Raw genomic sequence first — 21,668 nt, 5'->3', positions numbered from 1 at the left:
AAAACAGCTTGTGGCATTGGTTTGTTATTTGAGCATGATTGAACTGCAGTGGAAAGCATGTCAAATTTTGTGCTTGCACCATTCTCACTTGATGTTGCGTTCCTTTCCATAGTGCGAACAGGAGATACAGTTTGAAAACTGTATCTTGTAAGGTAATGACTGGTTTGCTTGTGAGTGTTCATTCCTAGCGACTTCTTCTGTTCCCTGCTGAATAGCACACTCCGATCCCACAAGATGAGGTAGACTCCTTCCTTGGAGGTTTTTAAAGCAGGGATTGGATGGCCAACAGTCATGCATTATTTAGTCGAGATTCCTGCATTGCCACGGGTTGGATTAGCTGACCTTTGGGGTCCCTTCCAACTCTACAGTTCTATGATCTATGAAGGTCCATTTACTTTCACATGTGTGCCTTGAGCAAGGACTGCTTGTTAGCAGTCTCTTCAGACTCTTACCAGGTTTAAGATCTGCTATCTGTAAACTCCAGTTTGATCTCTGGTTTTCTGGTGGCAAAATGTGAAGTGTGAAAGAGACAAAAGAGGTAATTTGGCGGAAATGAAAAGACCTGATGTGATTATTTGAGATGTTAACTCTGGAAAAGAGTACATTCCATGTTTTAAATTTTTGTCTTCTATCACTCTACGTCATGGCTGTTTTGAACTGTAAAATTATATGCTACTACATAGAGAAAGGTGTGTGGCATGTGTGGGGACTTAACCTTTTGAAATACTTCTTTTGCCGAGTTTGAGCTCAAGAGGATAATTCTTCCTTGTGGTAAGGTACATGACTGAGTAATTAATCCCCAGCCCTGACATTTATGAAGTTCACTATCTCTAAACAATGGGGAATTTCTTATCAAATTATCAAATGAAAAACCCTGAAGAAGAGAAGTGTTTGGATTTGATATCCCGCTTTATCATTACCCGAAGGAGTCTCAAAGCGGCTAACATTCTCCTTTCCCTTCCTCCCCCACAACAAACACTCTGTGAGGTGAGTGGGGCTGAGAGAATTCAGAGAAGTGTGACTAGCCCAAGGTCACCCAGCAGCTGCATGTGGAGGAGCGGAGACATGAACCCGGTTCCCCAGATTACAAGTCTATCACTCTAAACCACTACACCACACTGGCTCTGATATGGGTGTGTCTTCTTGAATAAAGAGAGAGAAAAAAGAAAATACTTTCTGGTTTAGAACTGTAAATATGTTGGCACTGGGATTTCATTATCATGGGTTTCTTGCTCCCTATTCTTTTCAGTTTAAATACATGCTTTATTTTACATGTGGATAGTGGGTAGGGTTTCTGAAGTTAGTTCATATGCTCAACAGTCAGTATTTGCTAAAATACTTGTCTGATTCAAGGCCTATGTCATAGATTGCTGATCAGGCCAAGTGACATTTTGTTTGTTGAGCCCATAAATAAGATAAGGCACTATACATTTAAAGCACCATCATACCACTTTAAACAGTCATGGCTTCCTCCCAAAGAACCCTGTGAAATGTAGTTTGTTGAGGGTTCTGAGAATTGTTACAATACCTCTGATCCCCTCACAAAGTTACAATATAGTTTCAACAATCCCTCTTCTCAGGGGTACCCTGGGAATTCTAGCTTGGAGTAGGGGTTTTCTAGCAACTCTCAGATCCCTTAACAAGCTACAGTTCCCAGGATTATTGGGAGAAGAATCTCTGACTGTTTAAAATGGCATGATGCTGCTTTAAATGTGCAGTGCAGATAGGGCCCAAGAGATTCTGGAATCAAATTCTAGGAACAGTTAATAAACTAAGGGGAAATTATGTCCTGATCCTGATATCTTTTTGTTAACATACCTTAAAGGTCAGGTAGTGAAGGATAGAGGGACACTACGGGCTGGATTCAGCTAATGATTCCTGCTAATGGAAGCCCACTAGTGCAACAGAGCTTCACTCCTCCCCCCCCCTGCGCTCCTGGTCCCGTCCCCCCCATTGGCTCAGGGGCTTCAGGAAAACCCCAGAACAGCACAGGGAGGGAGGAGGGATAGAATGATTGCCATAGCATTATGCTGAATTTATCCCTTCTTTTCCCTGTGATCATAGCAGCTAGAGACTTGCAAATGCTAAGTATTGGGAAGCAAATGTGATAACAAGATTAAAGGATCTGTATGTGAAATTATAGGAAATAGCAACTCAAAACAAATTAACCTAGGTTATTTGAGTGAGGAGCAACATAGCAAGGCAGTGGGGCTCAAATGGGTGGGAATATGAATGTTTAACTGTTCTTTCAGTCTTTTATATTAAGAGTTGCTTAAGCCATTCCTTGTTTTCATGACAACTTTATATCAGATTCTCATTTCGTTTTCCTGCATTGCTTAAAAAGCTAAAGCGGTGAGGTCTCTTGTCATTTCAGAAAACACACTATAGGGGTTTTTTGAAGCAGAGAAGTCTGTAAAGGTTAATATAATAGCAGGTGGTTTTTGCTTATGTACAGCTTCTCCTTTGCCCACACATGTTCATGATTAAAAGCAGGTTTGTAGGTGCTGCTTTGTAGAATTATACTCTTGTTAGGCCAAAGCAGTCTAGGATTTCAGTCACACACCCCTCTGCCTCTTCCCCCATTTTCATGCTAGATTGAGTTTGGTCTGTATTGAATTTGGTTCGTCATTGCTGCCAACATTTGAAAGTGCAAGTGTTTCAATCAGACGCAGAAGTGTTTTTGTTGACTTAGTTAAAGCATGAACAGTGAGAAATGGGACGGGTAATTTCCATGGGATATTCAGTGCCTTTTTACAGCGATACAAGGAAATGTCCTGGAACAGATAGTTCAGCAGTTGGTCTGTGAGCACACAGGAAAGATAGCACACATAAGAAATTTATACCATTAGACTCGGTCCCTTGGTCCATCGCTCTCAGTATTGTCTACAGTGGCTCTCTAGGTTTTCAGATGAATGAAGAGGTGAGGAGAAGGGCAGGCATCTTCTCCCCCCACCCCCCAGCATTGGTACAATGTGCAACTGCGCATTGAAGCTGCTTGCCTGGGTCTTCCATTCTCTGAGTGGCTACCAAAGCTGCTTCCTGCTGCAGTCATTTCAGGTGTGGGAATCTGTCCATTCCCCCAGGTCAGGAAGGCTGGAGCTCAGAGCTGTCTGAGCAAGTTTTTCCATGTGCTTCCCCCAGTGTAAAATAATAATGTGTAGATGTTCTAGCCAAATTCTGGGCTGCAGTATTGTACCCTAACTGCAATTTCTGAACCAGCCTCAAGGGTAGCCCCATGTAGAACATATTACAATAGATAAGTCTATGGAAATAAGCAGCACAAGGCACTGCAGTAAATTAAAAGGCTGTCATATGATTATTCCGAAAAAACTGGGGGGAAAGGGGCAGAAGCGGTGCTATTCCTATGCGTCGTGTGGCTCATGGGCAACCATGAAACAGCAGTATTGCAAAATAACACTAATGTGGTTTGGACCGGATAAATAAAATTACAGAAACAGTAACAGAATATCTACAATGTTGTGCCTGGCATTCTGATAAAGTTGCTGTCTCCTAGTCGTGACATAGAGTTTTGGTTTCTTGGGATGTCATGTATGCATGACACAATGCAGAGAGAGGCTCATTGCATGACCATTCATCACATCTTCCAGTGTGGATGATTAGGTTAGGTTAATTGAACTTACGTATCAGCTCCCACAACAAAAGACTCAAAGCAACATAAAGTGAATAAAATTAACAATAAAAATACACAAGCATATTAAAAACATTCAGAAGAAAAGTATCCAATCATTGGTAAAGAAAAGGTAAAGGGACCCCTGACCATTAGGTCCAGTCTTGACCGGCTCTGGGGTTGCGGTGCTCATCTTGCTTTATTGGCCGAGGGAGCCGGAGTACAGCTTCTGGGTCATGTGGCCAGCATGACTAAGTCACTTCTGGCGAACCAGAGCAGTGCACGGAAACGCCATTTACCTTCCCACCGAAGCGGTACCTATTTATCTACTTGCACTTTGACGTGCTTTTGAACTGCTAGGTGGCAGGAGCAGGGACCGAGCAACAGAAGCTCACCCAATCATGGGGATTCGAACCGCCAACCTTCTGATTGGCAAGTCCTAGGCTCTGTGGTTTAACCCACAGTGCCACCCGCGTCCCTTTCCAGTCATTGGTACTGCCCAACAAATGCCAGGAAAATAAAAATATCTTTGCTTGGCACTGATATGACAACATTTGGCCCCAGGTAGGCCATGGAAGAGCATTCCATGGACAGGAAGCTGCTACAGAAAAGGCCTATTCTCTTGTTGCTGCCCTCTGGAGCTGCCTCTGAGTGAAGGGCCTCACATGACAATCTCAGGGTCTTGGTTCATTTGAGGAAATGTGGTTCTTTAAGTATAGGGGTTCTCAGCCATGTAAGGCTTCACTGGTTTAAACCAGTACTTTGAATTGGGCTCAGACTCAAATTGGAGCTGGCTTTCATCTGAATAAATAGTTGCTTTGATGATGCAACAAGCAGACGAATAAAGAAAGAGACAATTTGCTTCAAATTCTGTGAAGACTCTTTAAGCATCAAACAATTAAAATTCATGGGTTTTGTATGAAATATTTTAAAATATTAGATAATATGGGTCAGAAAGGAATGGAGACATTAAAATATGTAAACACTCCTGTGTGAATACATTTGGCTGAGTCTGGCTAGTGGATTCCTATTCTTTCACTGTCTCAAAGCAAGACATGTATGCTAGTGAATGGCTTGGGAAGAGAGATTTCTCTAACCTTTCAAGAGTTGTGTCAACTTGGTTTAATCATCCAGTAGCAAATGGAGACTGAAAGAATCCACAAGGGAATAAAGTCCAAAGCAGAAAGAATACTACACACTTGGATTAAGTACAATCCCTGTTAATCTCTCCCTCTCTGTCTACATAATATAAAGGTTATTAACCTGACGGCAAAAGAACCCACTGGGAAATTCAATACCGTGTGGAGAGGATTATCACATTTTGAAAAGAATGTATGATAGTGACCATGACGTAATAAATGCATTAGGTGCCTCTTTATATCTTTGGGGAGTTGTACAGAAGCACCAATCACTCTGCACAAGGGAGGGTTAAAGGGGCTCAGTTTTGATGTTTAAAGATCAGGCAGGAAGTGAGAGCTCAAAGTCACTAATGAAAGCAGCTTATATGTTTTCATTATTCATTTTGCTTCCTTAAAGAGGCCAACTGGGAGTTAGATTAACAGAAAGAATTGTTCCAGCATCTTCAAATTTCCACTGTGCAGAGTCATCTGGGGATAAGAGGAATTCATTTCGAAATCTATTTCACTATTCCTTCCCTACCAACTTTTAATTTTTGTTCCCATTTTGGCTAGGACTCCAGGTGAACTCGTGACCTTAACCCGAAGTTCCATACTACATGGGGCTCAAGGAGAACCAAGGGACTTAGCTGTGTCTGGGCTCCTCCTTCATATCAGCTGTTTCCTTGGATGTTTGCAGAAAAAGGAACCACAACTTCTTGTTTAAACCTAGCCAATGAAAGTCCTAAGGAATAACCCATTCAAGTCCTGGTGCAAAGGGCAATCTCGTAGTTTACAGAATACCCCCTGAATAAGAGTTCCTTCTTGCCTAGTTTCCCCATTTCCTTCCTATGTCTATAGCTTTAACCAAATAATTGCCAGTCCAACATGTTGTTTACACTGCCTATTTTTGTAATAAAACACCCATACAAGTATTGAATAAACTCTGGCTTGTTTTCTCATTGCTTCTCCTGAAAACAGAATGTTTTGCTGTGGCATGCTGTGACTCTAGATAAGAAGTCCCAGCATGTGTTCCTTGAGTGTATGTGTGCAGTTTTATGCACAAGTAAACAAGGACATGTGGTAACAATATGGACAAAATAAAGGTGTCGCTGAAAGAAATGCTGGTGTATTTGGTAGAAATAGAATCCTAAGATTGGAGCCTTAGAGTGTTGATAAGACAGCAATATTTGAGGTACAGTAGGAAGTCTAGATTAATCTTGAAGTCATTTAAAGTTTTGAATTAGGTGCTTGGTACAAACATTTTCAGCTAACTTCCAGCATATCCCTATAACTTGTGCATTACTAACAAGTTTTTTGTGTGGCTACAATTTAAAGAATAGATCAAGGGGAACTAAATGTCAGCTCTACAGTACCTGCAAATCCTTAAGTGGTCAATATATATATTCAAGGGTCCTGAGTGTGGATTCACCCCTCAAATGTGGGAGAATATAGGAAAGATAGCAAGAGGTTACTTTGGGGTTCATTTTCTCAACTCTTCACTAAAGGATGAGTGACACTTGCTTGTCATCATTTTGGAAAGTGAAGGTACATTGTGAGATACAGCATGCAAAGAAACTCGACACACCAGATAATTTGCTAAACATTCAGTTGTCATGTGTTGCAAGATCTTCAGAACTTAAACATCTCTTGTATGGTGGCCCAATATTTGTGATCTTGATGAAATTATGGCAATTCTTTTTGCTTTATTTTAATCATCTGTGTAAGAATGCTACTTGAGAAACTAAACAGCACACTTGCCTTTCTGGGTAAGCTATGGCTGGAACACTTTCAGAAGGAAACAACACATGGTTTCAGGGAGTCTGAAAATGTTCTTCTGACAGTACCCTTGGGACTGGCGAGACAGCCTTTTTAGAAAGTTTTCAAGAGGGATTCAGTGGAAAGTTTGCAGCTAAATATTATATAGCAGATGGGTTCCAAATCCAGAGTGAAGGAAAGAATAAAAGTTACAAAGAAGGAAACGCAAAACAATTTCTCTTGCTGTGAAGGAAAAACAGTTTAATTGTGTCTCCTTGAATCTTCTAATCCTGTTCTACAAGTGTGGGAAGTCATCTGTGAGATGATGTCCCTCTTCTGTCCTGAAGATTTCTATTTAAATAAAACCTCAAAGGAGACGACCATTGTCTGAGTCACCTTTGATTGGTGACCCCAACAGGAAGAGAGAAATCTATCCCAAATGTGCAGCTAAGCACACAGTGTAATATGATTACTCTTAACTAGTGTGGCCATGTGAGAACCCTTTCCAATCCACTGGGATCTGCATTCGCAGTGCAGTATTTGCAGACTCCCTGGTCCCTGGTCCTTTTCAATTATTTCTCCTTTCTTTCAATTCCAGAGGCATTAGTCTCATTTGCTCACTTCATTATCCCAAACTTAGATCCTTGTGAAGAACTATGTAACCCATCCTTCCCAAAACATTTCTCCCCCACTAGTTGGTACAGGTTAAGGGGAGGGTGTAATCCATGGGAAGGAAATAATCAGTGGTAGTGGTTGTTTTAAGCAACTTAGGGTAAGGTTTCCTGCCTGGTTCTTCATGGCTATTACGTTACCTCTGAAAGCAATATTACACTTAAGATTACATGCCAGATCTAACAAAAAGTTGCTGTTGCTTAACTTTGCTTTAAAAATATTATGTAAGGTTACTATGTCTAGGTTTTCTCCCAGCCCCCCAACAAGCTTCATATAAACCTAATTAATCTCAAAAATATAAAGATAAAATGTCCATGCGCAGGATGGATGGATCCTTTAAACAGGAAACTGGAATGGATCTTCCTCATTGGTAGATTATTGTGCTGATGAATCTTGAAAGGAAACAGACCACTATTTTTTCCTTGCTCTCATAAATTAAGCCCATGTTGTTTACTCGGCAGATCTGAGATAGATCTGTCGAGTGAGCAGATCCCCTGTGTAGCAGGAAACTTGTAATTTCAGTCAAGTCGGGGAATATAAAGCTTTCTGGATAAAAACAAAGCACAGGAATCACTCACAAGGCTGCATCATTATGAAAACAAAGAAGTTCATGAACCAAACAAATCCAAGCCAATGAGGTTACAGTTCCCCTTGAAGTAACTCCAGCTTCTTCCTTGAGAAACTAAAAACATTCAGTCTGGAGGAAAATTGGTGTTTTGCCATTCTTTTTGGCATTTAGCAACAGGATGTCTAGAACAGGATACTTTAGCAAAATGTGAAGAAAAAAATTCCTTTCAGTGTACTTCCAAAAGTAGTGTTTAACACAAAACCTTACATTCAGAGTGCTGACCTTTGAGCCAATTGCTGCCATTTCAGATAAATTAACAGTACCAGCATTGATAGCACAGCTACCATCATGCCAAAAGTAGCTCTAGGCCTAAGCCCCTGAAATGGGAAGTGCCACCTCTTTCATGTATATCCAGGTTTGTCTCTTGTCCTGCAAGTCCATTGTGTTTGCAATGATTTAAGAATCTTGGTACTACATAACATTAGAAGCTTCTTAACTTAATTTGCCATTAAACATATTTTGTATTTCATTTTACACAGGACTTATAGACCTACAAGCAGGAAAACATCAGCATATTCAGTGTTTTTCTCCTGGCTATATCAACTTCACCAGCATAAATAAATGAATTTCTTCATAGTTGTCTAAGTCAGGAGTTCCCTAATGCTGGTCTGCGGACCAGTAGTGGTCCACAACCAACATCCAGATGGTCTGTGCAAAAATACAATTTAAAATCATCCCACACCCAGCACAGTGCAGTACTATTGCTACAACAGGCAGAATAACCATTGAGTTGTTCACCAAGACCTTCAGCAATTTTCAAGTAGTTGGGCTGTGGGGGAAGGGGTTTGGGAACCATTGGCTTAAGTTATTACCATCTTTGGCAAGAGGTCATCAGCTTTTTTATGAACTAGTTCATATAGTGAAGATTAACAGGGATGTCCATTGCACTACTCCTAGCAGTAGTACTCCAGGAGCTCATGAACAGGGCTAGTAAAGAGGGGTGTTTGTGAGGGGCATTGAGCAGGGGCATTTGAGGGGGAGGCCCAGAGTGCTGTGTCACCATGTACATAGGACCAAGAGACATGAATGGCAAGGGAGCTACACAGCAACACTGGTGCCATGTTTGTTTCCCTGCCTGAGGATGTGCAACGCTATACCTGCAGCAAGGGTAAACTGGTTGACTTTTTGGAAGAAAAATACAACACCTTGGCTTATCCACACTTTGAGTCATTAGGGAACATGCAGAATTTCTGGACAGAGCAGAACAGACTGTCCTGGAAGAGTGGCACATAGGGGATGCCTCTAGGAAAGAGGAAGATCACCAAATGCAGGAGGCAAACACTTGGAAGAACGTGGCCTGCAGAAGCAGTGCTGTCAGGAACCACACTGTGCCTTTGGAGCTGCACAATTGATTCTAGGCACTCCCCATGATACCATCATGCAATCTCTGGCACCTTTTCTAGGTACAACAGGAGTGTCATGGAGTGCTTCTACCATTCAGAGTAGACAGGACTGATTTATGATCTGATCATGTATGGATTTCTTATATTTTCTTGATTATTTTTTTACATTTTACAGTGAGGTAGTTCACTAAATCAAAGTATGGATTATCACAAGATTCTGACCACTGCTTTCCTCCTCCAGTCCTTTTGCTACTGTGAGCTTGAGCCATAGTTTGGCACAGGGTGTTGTCCAAATCCAGGCTCACGGTTTGCCTCACTCTAGGCAAACCACAAACTGTAGCCAAGGTTTGCTCTTGGGTTTACATGGTTTGGCTTAGCATGAAGTGCGAATCAGCTGAATATGTATAAAAGATTTTGAGCTTTTAGGCTATAATCAAAATAGGATTAAAGTTGCGATCCTGTACATATCTAGGAGTGGGCTCCATTAAAACCAATGAGTTTTACTGTGGAGCAGACTTTTATAGGATCACACTGTTAAGTTTTCCCCCTTCCATCATGAATCTTTGAATGTCAGGGTGTGGGGAGAAAGCAGGGTATTGACATCAATCATTATGTTAGATACTGAAAGTATTTTAACAAAAAACTCCCAACAAGACAAAAGATGGATGGCATAATAGTAATGTCAACAGAAAAATTGGATTGTTTTCAAATGCAAAGGCAAGTATTGTTTGTTATGAACAGCTGCACAGGACTCACAAAGCCATAGCCTAAGTACATATATTGTTTTTAGCAGAAAATATAGTTGCTTTGAAAATTAGCATTTTGAGCAAAATTAGGAAAACCGATTTATTCAGTCTGAATTGTAACAGCCTCGTGAGAAGTTTTAATTGATAGATATGCAGTGAGCAAAAGCAAGATTTGGTGTGAGATGTGTTACCATTGCAAGTAAAAAGTAAGAAACCACACAAGAAACCTCAGGACTTTATAGCTTCTTTGGGGGGGGGGGGAATCTGATTTGGAAACTACCATTGGAATCCATAGTTAAGATGTAAGCAGATGGAATAGGAAAAAATTGGTACAGTTGAGGTTTTTTCATGGAATGAAACAGGAATATTTATCTTACATGGTGCCTTTGGAAATGGTTTCCCTTTCTACTTGGCATTCACATTTTGTGCACTGACCACAAAATTCATTAGCCTGAAGCTGTGAACCCTTTTGTGGTGGCAGTGAGCCAAGTCCTAGATGCCTGGAACTTGATGATAATGCCAAGACACACAATATGCAATAGCTGTGTTTATTGTGGTCATGAGTGTATAGATTGCATCCAAGTGATTGGAATTTAATTTCACCAGCTTTGACTCTTCATTTCTAGGGGATTTTAGGACAGCTCTCAATGCTTCTTCAGAAATGCTTACTGATTTCTGTAGGCTCACTTGTGATTAGCTCTTCTTCAAATATCATTGCTAAGTCTTTCAAAATTAGTATTCTTTTATTTTAAAGTAAAATAATTACATTTTAGGGATATATTCCTTGTGGTTGAAAACTGGAGATTGTTTACCGAAAAAGTAATATGTAGGAGATGGGGATCAGGGATATATACTCCCTGGACTGAACTTTGCATTTGAGACAAAGTGAGTCAGGAGCCACAAGTTTAGAAATCCCTCCTGCATGCATACTAGTTCATTTTTCACTTTCATGCCTTTTCAGCTACTGAAGAAGCAAATTCGCAGGCTGGATATTTTTTGTAAAGGTTTCTAAGATGTTGAAAAAATGCTTATTGTTCTATCGAAGTTGTAGAATTTAAAGCTCCGTTAAAGTAAACTCTCTTCTTAGGTATTCACACATCAGTCCAGAAATCCACAAGGCATACTATGTGGGCGCAGTTTTTAAGGCCCTGTCCAAATGTAGCTTCATTCGATACCCAATCTATTGCTGTAATTTGCACAAACTTCAGCAGAGATTTTAAGCACAGAGCTTGGAATTGCAATTTGCAGGTGTTGTCAAAGTCAGGAAGAGTTGATTGTACAAGATCAAAATGCATACTTTATCTGTACAGGGTTAGAAACCTGAAATAATCTCAGAGGATAGATGTGAGAGTGGGAACAAAAAAGAGGTGGAGAACATTGAAAAATTAAGACTATACAACAATTGGGTATAGGAAATTTATTGAGTGATGTCACTTAAATGTGAGGTTTCCTTTGCTATTCCTTATGATTTGAAGGAATTCTTTGCACTTGCCTGAGACAATGAAAGCAAAAAAGGAAGGAGATGTATAGAAAATGTTTTGGGCAGGACGGGGGAAGCTTTGGCAGTCCAGATATTGTTGAACTACACTTGCCATTAGCCTTAGCAAAGATAATGGCCAAAGATGATGAGAATTGTACTTCAGCAACATTTGGAGTGATAAAGGTTTCCCACACCCAATTTATGCTGTTCACTGATCTACCATTTGTTACTGATGATTAATCATTTGGAATTGAATTAGTCAATTAATTGGTTTTCAGTGTGAGCAAATATACATATCAGCATAGGTTTATTCAGCAGGTGAGATGATTTTTTAAAAAAATAGTGTCCAGTTGGAAAGAAATATCATATATCATATTTTTTTTAATTCTTATTCCTCAGGACAGTAGCACAGAAGAACCAAAATGGCCTCAAAACATTTCCTTCAGGCCAAATTTCCAGGGGTTGGATTTTCGTATAAAAATGCTGAAGTATTTTTTTAAATATTTTTAAAGAAACTAAATAGTTCTAGGCCTACACTAGAATAATAAGCGTGATCTTAACTCACAGTCCTTCCAATTAAAATTAGCCTCTACTAATTAATCAGCTAAAGGTTAGTTAATCTACTAGTTTAGCCAATTAAAATTTACAGCCACAGCCATTGCATACTAATATTACGATAAGACTTGGCTTCCGAGACAAGCAAAATGAAATTTCATAAAAAATGAAAGGTTTATATGGAGACAATTGTGTTTGCTGTTTATATAGCTTAGACTGGCGGGGCAAGGGGGGGGGGGGAAATGGGAGCAGCAGCAATACTGGTCTAAGGAAAAGCAATGCAAAGTGATTTGGAACTTTGCCATTCATTATCCAGAGACTCTGTTATGGAACCTGCATCTTCAGATAGCATAATTCTATCACCCTGGAAGTGCTGTCAATCTCTCCCCTCCTCCATTCCATTTTTGGGGCCAGGAGGGTGTTAGGATTAATGAGAGGCAGCGATCGAAGAAAAATATCCCATTATCCCTACCCTTTGGCAAGCATGGATAATTAGTGGAACCTTTTGCAAGAAATATCATTTGTTTCAATGTAATTGCAAAATAATTATCTCATATGGTAGGAGTATTAACTGTGTTGATTGATAACATGCAGGTAATATATGAAACATCTGCTTCAGGAAGACATGAGCCACAACACAGTTTTAATTGGTCAGGTCAGCATTAATGTCCTGCAATTAAGTGTATCAAGCACTGCATTGAATGTTGGAAGTGCTTGTCATACACACTCTTGTTGATGTGACATGAAGAAAATGGATTCTCCTGGGAGCCTTCTGCTTGGAAGATGAGAATCTTTCATATCTGCCCTTTTCAAAGAATTTGTGATTGGACTTTTGAGCCTTTCTAATTAATTATATAGACCGTGATGCATATCTAATAGAATTTCTGAAGGAAACATTGGGCAGAGAAAGGGGAGTGGGAGAAAGAGAAGATTCTTCATGGAGTTGCTCATTTTTATTGAGGAATTGCTTAGACTCGCTCATGCTCTGACTCTTCTTGACAGAATGAGGCCTCTTTGGGTTTGTGGTGGTATATCATTGACTGAGAAATGGCAAGTATTCCTGTTCTGTCCCAGCTGGGCATTGAGTTACATATATTGTTCCCTAATTGCTGTGTTTAGAACTCCTTTCATTTTCACTATGTAGACTGTTGACAACTGATCAAGTCTTGGTATCTGATACCTTGCATTGATTAGTTGTACTTTATCTAGCTGTAAGCTGCCTTGAGTCCCTGTCAGGGAAAAGGGTAGGATATAAATAAATATATTAAGAATAATAGTTTATATGTTTAGACCAGTTTCCTCAGAAGAAAGCCTTATTCTTTGTTGCTCTGAGTCGCAGCCTGTGGGGTATGTCCTCTCATTGTCTTTTATCACCACCACCACCACCATTTATTAATTTATATATCTCTTAAAGTTAAGACAATTTCTAAGCAGTCTACAAAGCATAAAAACCAGGAGGAGAACAAAAAGGGCAGCATATTCTCTTTTATATGTCAGCCATCAGGGTGGTCAAGGCCATTTCCAAATCATAACCAGACCTGAAGTTAGACCAAAATGGATACAAATAATTAGCATCCCCAAAGACTGTCCAGCGTTTCATATTGTTTTATTTGTGTCTGTCTTAAGCTCTATGACATGGGAGCACTTCCCATTTGTTGTGAATGATTCTCACAAGTACTCTGTTTTAGGCTCTTGAGAAAGGGTAGCTAATCTGTTGCCTGCCCCTGATGTTATCCTTGACCACTGCAAATTGTTCTGCTTCTAGTCTGTGTGTGACTTCCTTTATTCCTCATTACTAGCCTGATAGAAAGATAATCCATTAGCTACTTAATTATAATCCTCTTCTCTTGTTAAAGAAGGTCTCCCTTTATGGACACAGAACTGTGCTTGACTTTTGCTCAGGAGACTTTATTGAGATTTATATCACAGGTTTAAAGAAGGTGTGCTTTTCCTAAGAAGACTGCAGTGCCTTCATCAGCCTTAGTTGTGTAAAAGGTGTGGTACCTTTGTCCTTACTATGTGCACAGATTTGTCTACCCAGTACTAGAAGCTGCTTTCCAATGGAATTTACCTGGCTGGTCAAACACAGACCATTAACTTTAAAAGTCTTAAGGTCCCCCCCCCCTTTTTTTTTACTTGAACACCACCAAATTCTCCATACAACCATATAAGCTCTGAGCAAGCCTCACCCACAAATCTAAAAAAAGTGTGTTATCATGGGATCGGTCATAATGGGAAAATGTCTCCTAAATATTATTTTCCCCATGGAAACAGGATCATATGAGTTTACTAGTATGCAAATTACTGGTTTATGAAATGCTTCATGTTTAGGCTGTGAAATGTTAGATGCTGGCATAGTTCATGGTGATGATGGTTTGCCAGTATATTAGACTCAGGAAAATTATGACTGCTTCCAATCATAGTGTGACTACAAAGTGGAAAAAAGGAACACAGCCCTAGTCACGTGTTACTTGCATGTAACAGCCTCCACATGATTGGGACACCCAGTTGTGCAGTTCTGCTGATCGTGCATGTAAGCTGGAGGCTGAATGCTGGGCTTTCTCTTCAGACATTTCCAGAAAATGTGATGTGGACACCGGCAGAATCACTGTAACTCCAAAATAGCTCCTGCTATGCTCTGTGTAATGTGTGAATAAGACTAGTTTAAAGTGGGTTTCTGATCACTGTAGTTACTCTACACCAGAAAGTGAAGGAGGGAAGTTTCACATGTGTGGAGGGGGAGACGTTGCATGTAAGCCATGATCACTTTCCTGACAGCAAAATCATGGTTTGACTGCAGTGTCTCAGCTGAGCAGCTGCTGGAGTAAATTACTTCACTGCCATAAACATGAATACTTCATTCAGTAAATATGAAGCCTTTGTTTAGCAAATGTGAAACAGGCATACCTGTCAAGTACTGGTATGTGATGAAGCTGTGTGCAAATAGCATCTCAAAATTCTTCATCCTGTTAGTGAGTAGAGAAATTGGGGGCCCAATTGGTAGTAGTGTTCATCTTTATTTGCATCAGCCTCTAGCCATAGCAATAAAATAAAATACAATGTACTGAAGATAAAGGTAAAAACTTAACTATACAAAATAGATTCTGGAGTGTTCCTCATCAGCAGTGGCTTCAGGACTTCTTAACCTGATCCCTCACCAACATTGAAGGTTACCTGTTGTTATTCCTCAGAAGCAGCTATATGTGATCAGCTACCTTGACTTTAAATAACTGTGTCTGTATATTAGGCAGGCATCCCACAATCACCATGCTTCATGGACTTCAAATTTTTTTTAGTCACCTACTGATTTCCCCCCCCCCCTCACCCCTGAAATCTGGAATGGTATCCCTGCTGTCTGTTCCACACAGTTTGTCAGGTCAAACCTCTCATGTATGCCTTCACCTTTCATAGAACTACTGTAGTAAACTAGGTCTGTAAATAAACATATTGAACAGCAAGCCTTCTGCTATTTTAAAACACACAAAGCTGAAATTATGATTCCTAGTGGGCTTATCTCAGAGCCTGTCAAATTAGTGCTGTATCTGTAGCTGTATTTAGCTTCATTTGATCTACTGAGATGTATGTACACTGTGGTTGATGTAAAATGAACCAGTTTGTCATTATTTTTACATTTCTTTATTGCTGCTCATGACTCACAAGAAGCTCAATTTAAGTGTTAGTCTCATTCCATTCTATTGTTGTCTCTTTGTATACATACAGCCAGAATCGCTTCCTTTTCCCTCCTCCATACTACACACAAGCTCATTTTTCCTTCTATGCCTGGCTAACTCGGTTCATATGACTATGAATATCATTTTAGGAGGCATGTGAGACACATGGGAAGGAGTGCTTAGAAAACATATTAGAATGAGAAATGTTCCTTCTCATCAACAAGGTACTGAGACAAAGAACATAGTAAGTGATCCAAATGAGCTAAAATCCTCTCTATCTAGTACTCAGCCCATTGGCCTCAACAGCTTGGATGATGTGACAATTACCCTATCCACATTATTTCACAGGGAGCTTGCATGTGACTGCATTTATAGACACAATTGCCGTGCTAATAGCATATAGCTGGAGTTCAGATGCATGACAACCTGGAGGATAAATTCTGAATCACACTAGGTGTCACAGGCCTAAGAGTGCTGTAGGCTTGGTTTCTACTTCTTCAAGCCATGACACCTGTTTGCTTGTTTTTTTAAAAAATAATAATACAGCATGTTCAGTAATTATTTATACACACACTCAGTTTTTTGCCCTGTGGAGGGTTAGGGTGGCATCACCCCCCCCCCCCCCATGTGAATATAGATGTGAATGACTGACTGTGGGAGCTTCCTTGATTCTAATCAAGTAGAGGTAAGAGGAACAAGGAAAGGTCTGGGTAGACCAGACTCCCAGTCCTGAATTTTTTCCTTGGGAGAATCCAAGATAGGAATAACACCCACACTTTTGGAAATAGGCGGAACAAAACTCATGAAAATAGAGAAGTGAGCAGTGATTTATTGACCATTATTAAAGGCTGTGAAAACTCACTTTCACAACTTCTGACTACTATACTAGTCAGAATATAATAGATGGTACATAACATAAACTTTCTCCTCTGAGTGCTTGCCTTTGCTATTCAGAAAGTTCCATTAGTGACCCTAATTACAGTGGTGCATCAGTTAAAAGAGTGACAGACTATGGACAGTTTTATATAAAAAAGGCATTGTTCCTTCTTAATGGAAAGGAAAGGTGCCCACTGTCACTGAATTCACTCTCTCCCCCACCACCAAATGAATATTTCTGGGGAGAGTGTTTCACATCTTTCCCTTACTACCTAATGCTGAGAGTGAGTGAGCAAACCATCCTTTTAGGCAGGACTTCTTTTCTGGGGGAACTCTTAGGAACTCAGTTCCGACACCTCTTTTTCTAGAAAAATAGCACTGCTTTCAGCCCCTCCCAAGGACAGTTTTCTTGTTGATGGTTGTTTCTGGGAGATGTGCAGGCAAAAATATTTTAAAGGGTTCCCTCAGTTCACAGCGGTGGACCCTCTTGGGTCCCTGGCATTGGCTTCATCAAATTGCATGCTGGTGTTGTATCTGTTACTTTATTCAGACAATCTCCAAACTATGATTTGGAGGATTAAGAACTATCCACTTCCTTCCTTCTTCACTTCCTTCTCCCTTTATACATTGTGTTTTATGTTACTTCCTGGTCTAATCAAACCCTAGTTTAACGTTACCAGCAAACTGCACTTTGAGTAAACTCTGCAAACTAGAAGAGGAAGATGTTGAACTGGGAAGACCTAATATTCTTCTGGGTTTGGGGCATTCTAATGTATTCTCTTACTACTTACTCCCCACAGGTCACTGAATGCACATGTTGCTGTAGGTTGCTGGTTTTACATCCTCCTGTTCAAGCCTGATAGCCCCACTAAACAAAACTAAGGTAAGGAATGGCAAGTGCGCGTGTGCCTATTATTATTATTATTATTATTATTATTATTATATATTAGTTATACCCTGCATTTTCCCCTGAAGTGACTCAGTGCACCTCTAAGTCAGGAATAGGGTGAGTGGTACTTCCTATTGCGATACACTGTCTTGTTGTATTTGTCCAATATGCTTCCTCTGCCTTTCCCTAGAAAAGCTTTGCCTCTTATATGTTCACAGGACTTTACATTGTTCTAACAGTTGTTTAAAAAGATGAAAGCCATTCAAGACAAACTACTAGCACCTAATGGTATCCTCTGCCATGCATTGCAGAGGCTTATTTGAAACAATGGGGATTTCTGCCTCTTTTGCTTTGAAAGGATATCCCACATTCTAATAAGATAAATCTGACGGATTTTTTGAAGCCTGCATTTCTGCAATTGCAACTAATACAAGATGAGAGAAGAATTCCAGTTCTTGCTTTGTTGTACTACACCTTCACATCCACATTGTAAACCACTCTGTGAACTTCGAATGACCCCGAATCCTTGGTACATGGATCAGATAATGTAGGGTTGCTGCTGGATTGTGTTTTGTGACTATCCTAAAGGAAGATCCAGTGCAGTTGAAGATAATGTGGAAAATTCCAGGGAAATTAGTAAAGCTTCATTTATCTTATACTGCTTTTTATCATTTGTACTGTTTCTCTCTCTCTCTGCTTTTGGTGCTTCCTCCTATGGTAATGATACATTTACATGAGAAGTCTTCATTCACATGCACAAGGTGGCTGCATTATTTGTTCCCTGTTTTTCCCTGGAGTTTTCTGCTGTGTACTTTCTCTGTAGATAAACATAGCATTTGCGCCCAGTGTGGAAACATTAACACTTCTGTTTTCATCCGAAAGAGAGAGATGCTTCAATCAGATGTTTACATGAAGCTACAGATGCTTATGCATAGAATTTTTAATAGACGGTTCAGTGTTAAAACTGTAGTCGTTTTAATATGCAAGTCCACCTTAAAATGCCTGAAGGAAGGGCCATATCACTAGACACTAAACAGAGTATTTTCTCACGCTCTCTCACTGGAGACGCTGGAGCAGTTTTATCTTTAGCAGAGAGTAAAATCTCATTCACTTTCATTTTTATCTATGGTAGCTAGCTTTTTAAAGCTAGTGTTTTCACATCTTTTTCTACATTGTTAAAAAATATTTGTGCCTGTTCATATGCTGGTTTCAGTTGAATGCTAAAGGAACTTGGCAAGAGAGGCATTTAACCCCAGAAAAATGAAGCAACTTTAGAAGCTTAGAAAGATCCATTATGTCCTACTGATTTGTTCAGTAAAGAACCCAGGAGCTTGTCTGGAAATGTCATTGATAACGTTGGAAAATGTGGGAGAGTTGGGCACATACTAAAATAGCTTTGGATGGATCAAGCCCTCTGATCCTGATTGCTGTTTGATCCTGACTCTCTCTATGCCACAGTTAGGAGCTGACATAATGTTCCTTTTATGTAACTACATATGACACCAAATATTCCACTGAAGGAGAGCTGACAGCATAGTACATATTGGAACCTTGGCTCATTCCCTTGCATTGAATATATGGCATACATTTTATAGTTACATCTGCATCACAGTGGTTGTGAATTTCATCTTGACATATCTTACCATGGAAGAGAGGGCAGCAAACAATATATTCCTTGAAGAGGCAGTTACCGTATATAGTTATTCATGTAGCATACGTAAGGGTTGGCCAGATAGTGAACACTATCTGTGTGTCTGATAAAAAAAGTCTGTAGAACCTCAACAGATTCTTCTCATTCTACTTTGAGTTGCCATCCTGTGCAGTGAGCACTTTCAAGCAGGTCTAATCAAGCAGGGTTTAGATAAAAATTGGAAACTTCTTATGGGCTTCTGTAGGAAGGAAACTGTTTACACAGGTTTATGAATTTTATATGACCTGAATAGATAAATGTGCAAAGTGAGTTGGGTCTTAACAGCAGATTAAACATACATTTGTTGAGTTATAATTAGCAACTTTTAATAAGTGATAATAAGACCCTCCTGGGACTATAGAAAAGATTAACCAAGTCATATCAGTGAATGCCTGCCTGAGTAAGCTCTAAGTAATAGAAAGCATTATGGCTCGGGTTCTCTATTAAGAGCAAGTACAAAGCTTGGACAGTCAACTTTATGACATTGTGCTTTTATGTTGTACGGATCGATCTTTAAATTCCTGCTTGTATTAAGATGATCAGCAAATAGCAGGATGGATGAACCAAGTAACCTGGTGTGTCATGTCGTCTTCTTTTTACCTGTCTCCCATTCTGACATACTGAAACAACCAACATTTTCTGCAGTAGTGGATGCTGCCAGTTTGGAATGAATTGAAAGTTGCACACTGAAGGTTGCTGAGTCTGAAATTGGAATCATGAGAATATTTGATTCCACACTGCTATCTCCACTAGGGATTGCAAATTAAGATAAGATGGGTGTTTCATAATAACGAAATGTGTATTGAAACCTGTTCCCAGCATTGGTGAGTGCTAGAATATTCACTGGCGTGTCAGACAGAATGCTTTGTCTGCTACAGGATACATGACAGGGTGGAACAGATGGGTATAAGCCAGGTTATTGCATGGATCCATCTTTTTTCACAAACATGCCTGCCTATTGTTCCGTTCTGGTGGTGAAAAGTCCAGCATATGAGTCAAAGATGTACAAATATCTTGGCTTTGAAGCAGTTTATATATTTGTAAAATAAATAAATGCATTACTATCCCTCAGAATGTGGTTCTGCCAAACCTCCAGACCCTGCTACCAGAAGGTGGATAGTGTTAAACTAAACAGATGTAACTAAATATCTTGCAAACACAGGAAGCCAGCCATTTTTTTAAAAGTACTGAAAATTGTCCTCTCCACCCCCACCTTTCTTTATCTTAATCTACGATTTGAGATGGAAGCTCTTAAATGGTGCAGCTTGGTATCTGATGTCAATGGCAGCTGCCTAATTGCCTGAACGTTCTGTACCACCTTACTTGGATATGAGGGGTCTTGCTCCACCAGTAAGAATCAGCCCATCCTGCGTCTTTCTGCCACTTCCCTTCCCTTTGAAGCCAGGCTGCTGAAGTGTTTGAACACAGCATTGAAATCATTAAATACAGTGACATTTTAACCACAGTTGCTTGTCTAGCCTGAAATAAGCAATTTGAAAGGCGGAGAAGGACTTAGGGTGTCGGAAAAGGAGATAGATAAATCAATGGAGGCCAAGGACTTTTACATTCAAAGTGGTGGTCATGGAGAGGGCTGTTGAGGCAGTAGCTGGTGGGGGGAAATATCCCTTTCATTGGTGTGTGTGTTTTGTTTTTATCCCAGCATACAGCTATTAATGGTTAGCTGTAAAGAAATCCTTCACTAAAAAAATATTACCTAGTTATACGAGACTAAACCTAAACTGTGTAGTCTGAGGCTATGCAGAGAGAATACCAAATCAAAAAGTGGTGCTTCATAAGCTTCAGTGAGCTTCAGGCTAGTGCACTTGCTTCTCACCTTCCCCCTCCTTTTTTCTCCTTACACACTGAGAATAGGAATTTCTGTTCTGTGTTTTCAGCAAACCATAGTTTGCTGTTTCATCCAAGCCTCACAAACATATGCTTTGTGCAAAACATATACAAAGTGTGTAATTCCCACTCTATCCAGACACTTATGTTACTTCATGAGGTGTGACCTCTTCTTTTTCTTTTATTATTATAACTGTCACAGTCACCTTGTTTAGTTCAGTAAATGTTTAGCATCCCATGTTCCCACCATATAGAAAAAGCACAGTTGTGGAATCATAGAGTTGGAGGGGGTCTTGCACAATCTGGACCAATTCCCTGCTTGATACAGGATACCCAGGACTTGAGCATTCCCAGTAAATAGCTGCCTATCTTCTGCTTGAACGCCTCCAGCGAGTGTCCACCCTTCTAATTAATTGGTTCCATTATTCAACTGCTCTTAGCGAGTTTCTCCAAATGTTCAGCTAATATCTACCCTCCTGGAACTTAAGCCCTAGCTAGATTAAGTCTAGCTCTGGTGTCTTGGATAGCAGTGAACAGTTATTGGCCTTTTTCTAAGTTATAATATATCAGGTATTTCAGAAGGCTATACCATCCTCCTCTTCTCCAGGGTATATATACCCAGTTCCATCAACTTTTTTCGATTGGACTTGTTTTTCATACAGCTAACCATCTTTGTTATGGTCCTCTAAATATTTTCCAAGCAGAACTGAATGCTGCTCCAGAAGTGGCATCACTGGTGCAGGATAATGTGGAAATATTAATTCCCATGACT

General features: G+C 40.0%; 1 protein-coding gene across 6 annotated transcripts in view; it reads left to right on the top strand.

Moving 5' to 3' along the window:
- The window catches only part of TSPAN18 (tetraspanin 18), a 152,524-nt gene that overhangs the window by 62,639 nt on the left and 68,217 nt on the right, over positions 1–21,668 (top strand). For all 6 annotated transcript variants that reach the window (XM_077928951.1, XM_028727511.2, XM_077928941.1 and 3 more), the window contains one exon: positions 17,273–17,355. The gene's annotated coding sequence lies outside the window, so the exon portion shown is untranslated. The remainder of the gene's footprint in view (positions 1–17,272; positions 17,356–21,668) is intronic.

Source organism: Podarcis muralis, chromosome 1 (genome assembly GCF_964188315.1).
Source record: "Podarcis muralis chromosome 1, rPodMur119.hap1.1, whole genome shotgun sequence".
Lineage (NCBI taxonomy): Eukaryota > Metazoa > Chordata > Lepidosauria > Squamata > Lacertidae > Podarcis > Podarcis muralis.
The sequence above is the reverse complement of the archived record's forward strand: the minus strand, read 5'-3'. Positions and strand labels throughout refer to the sequence as shown.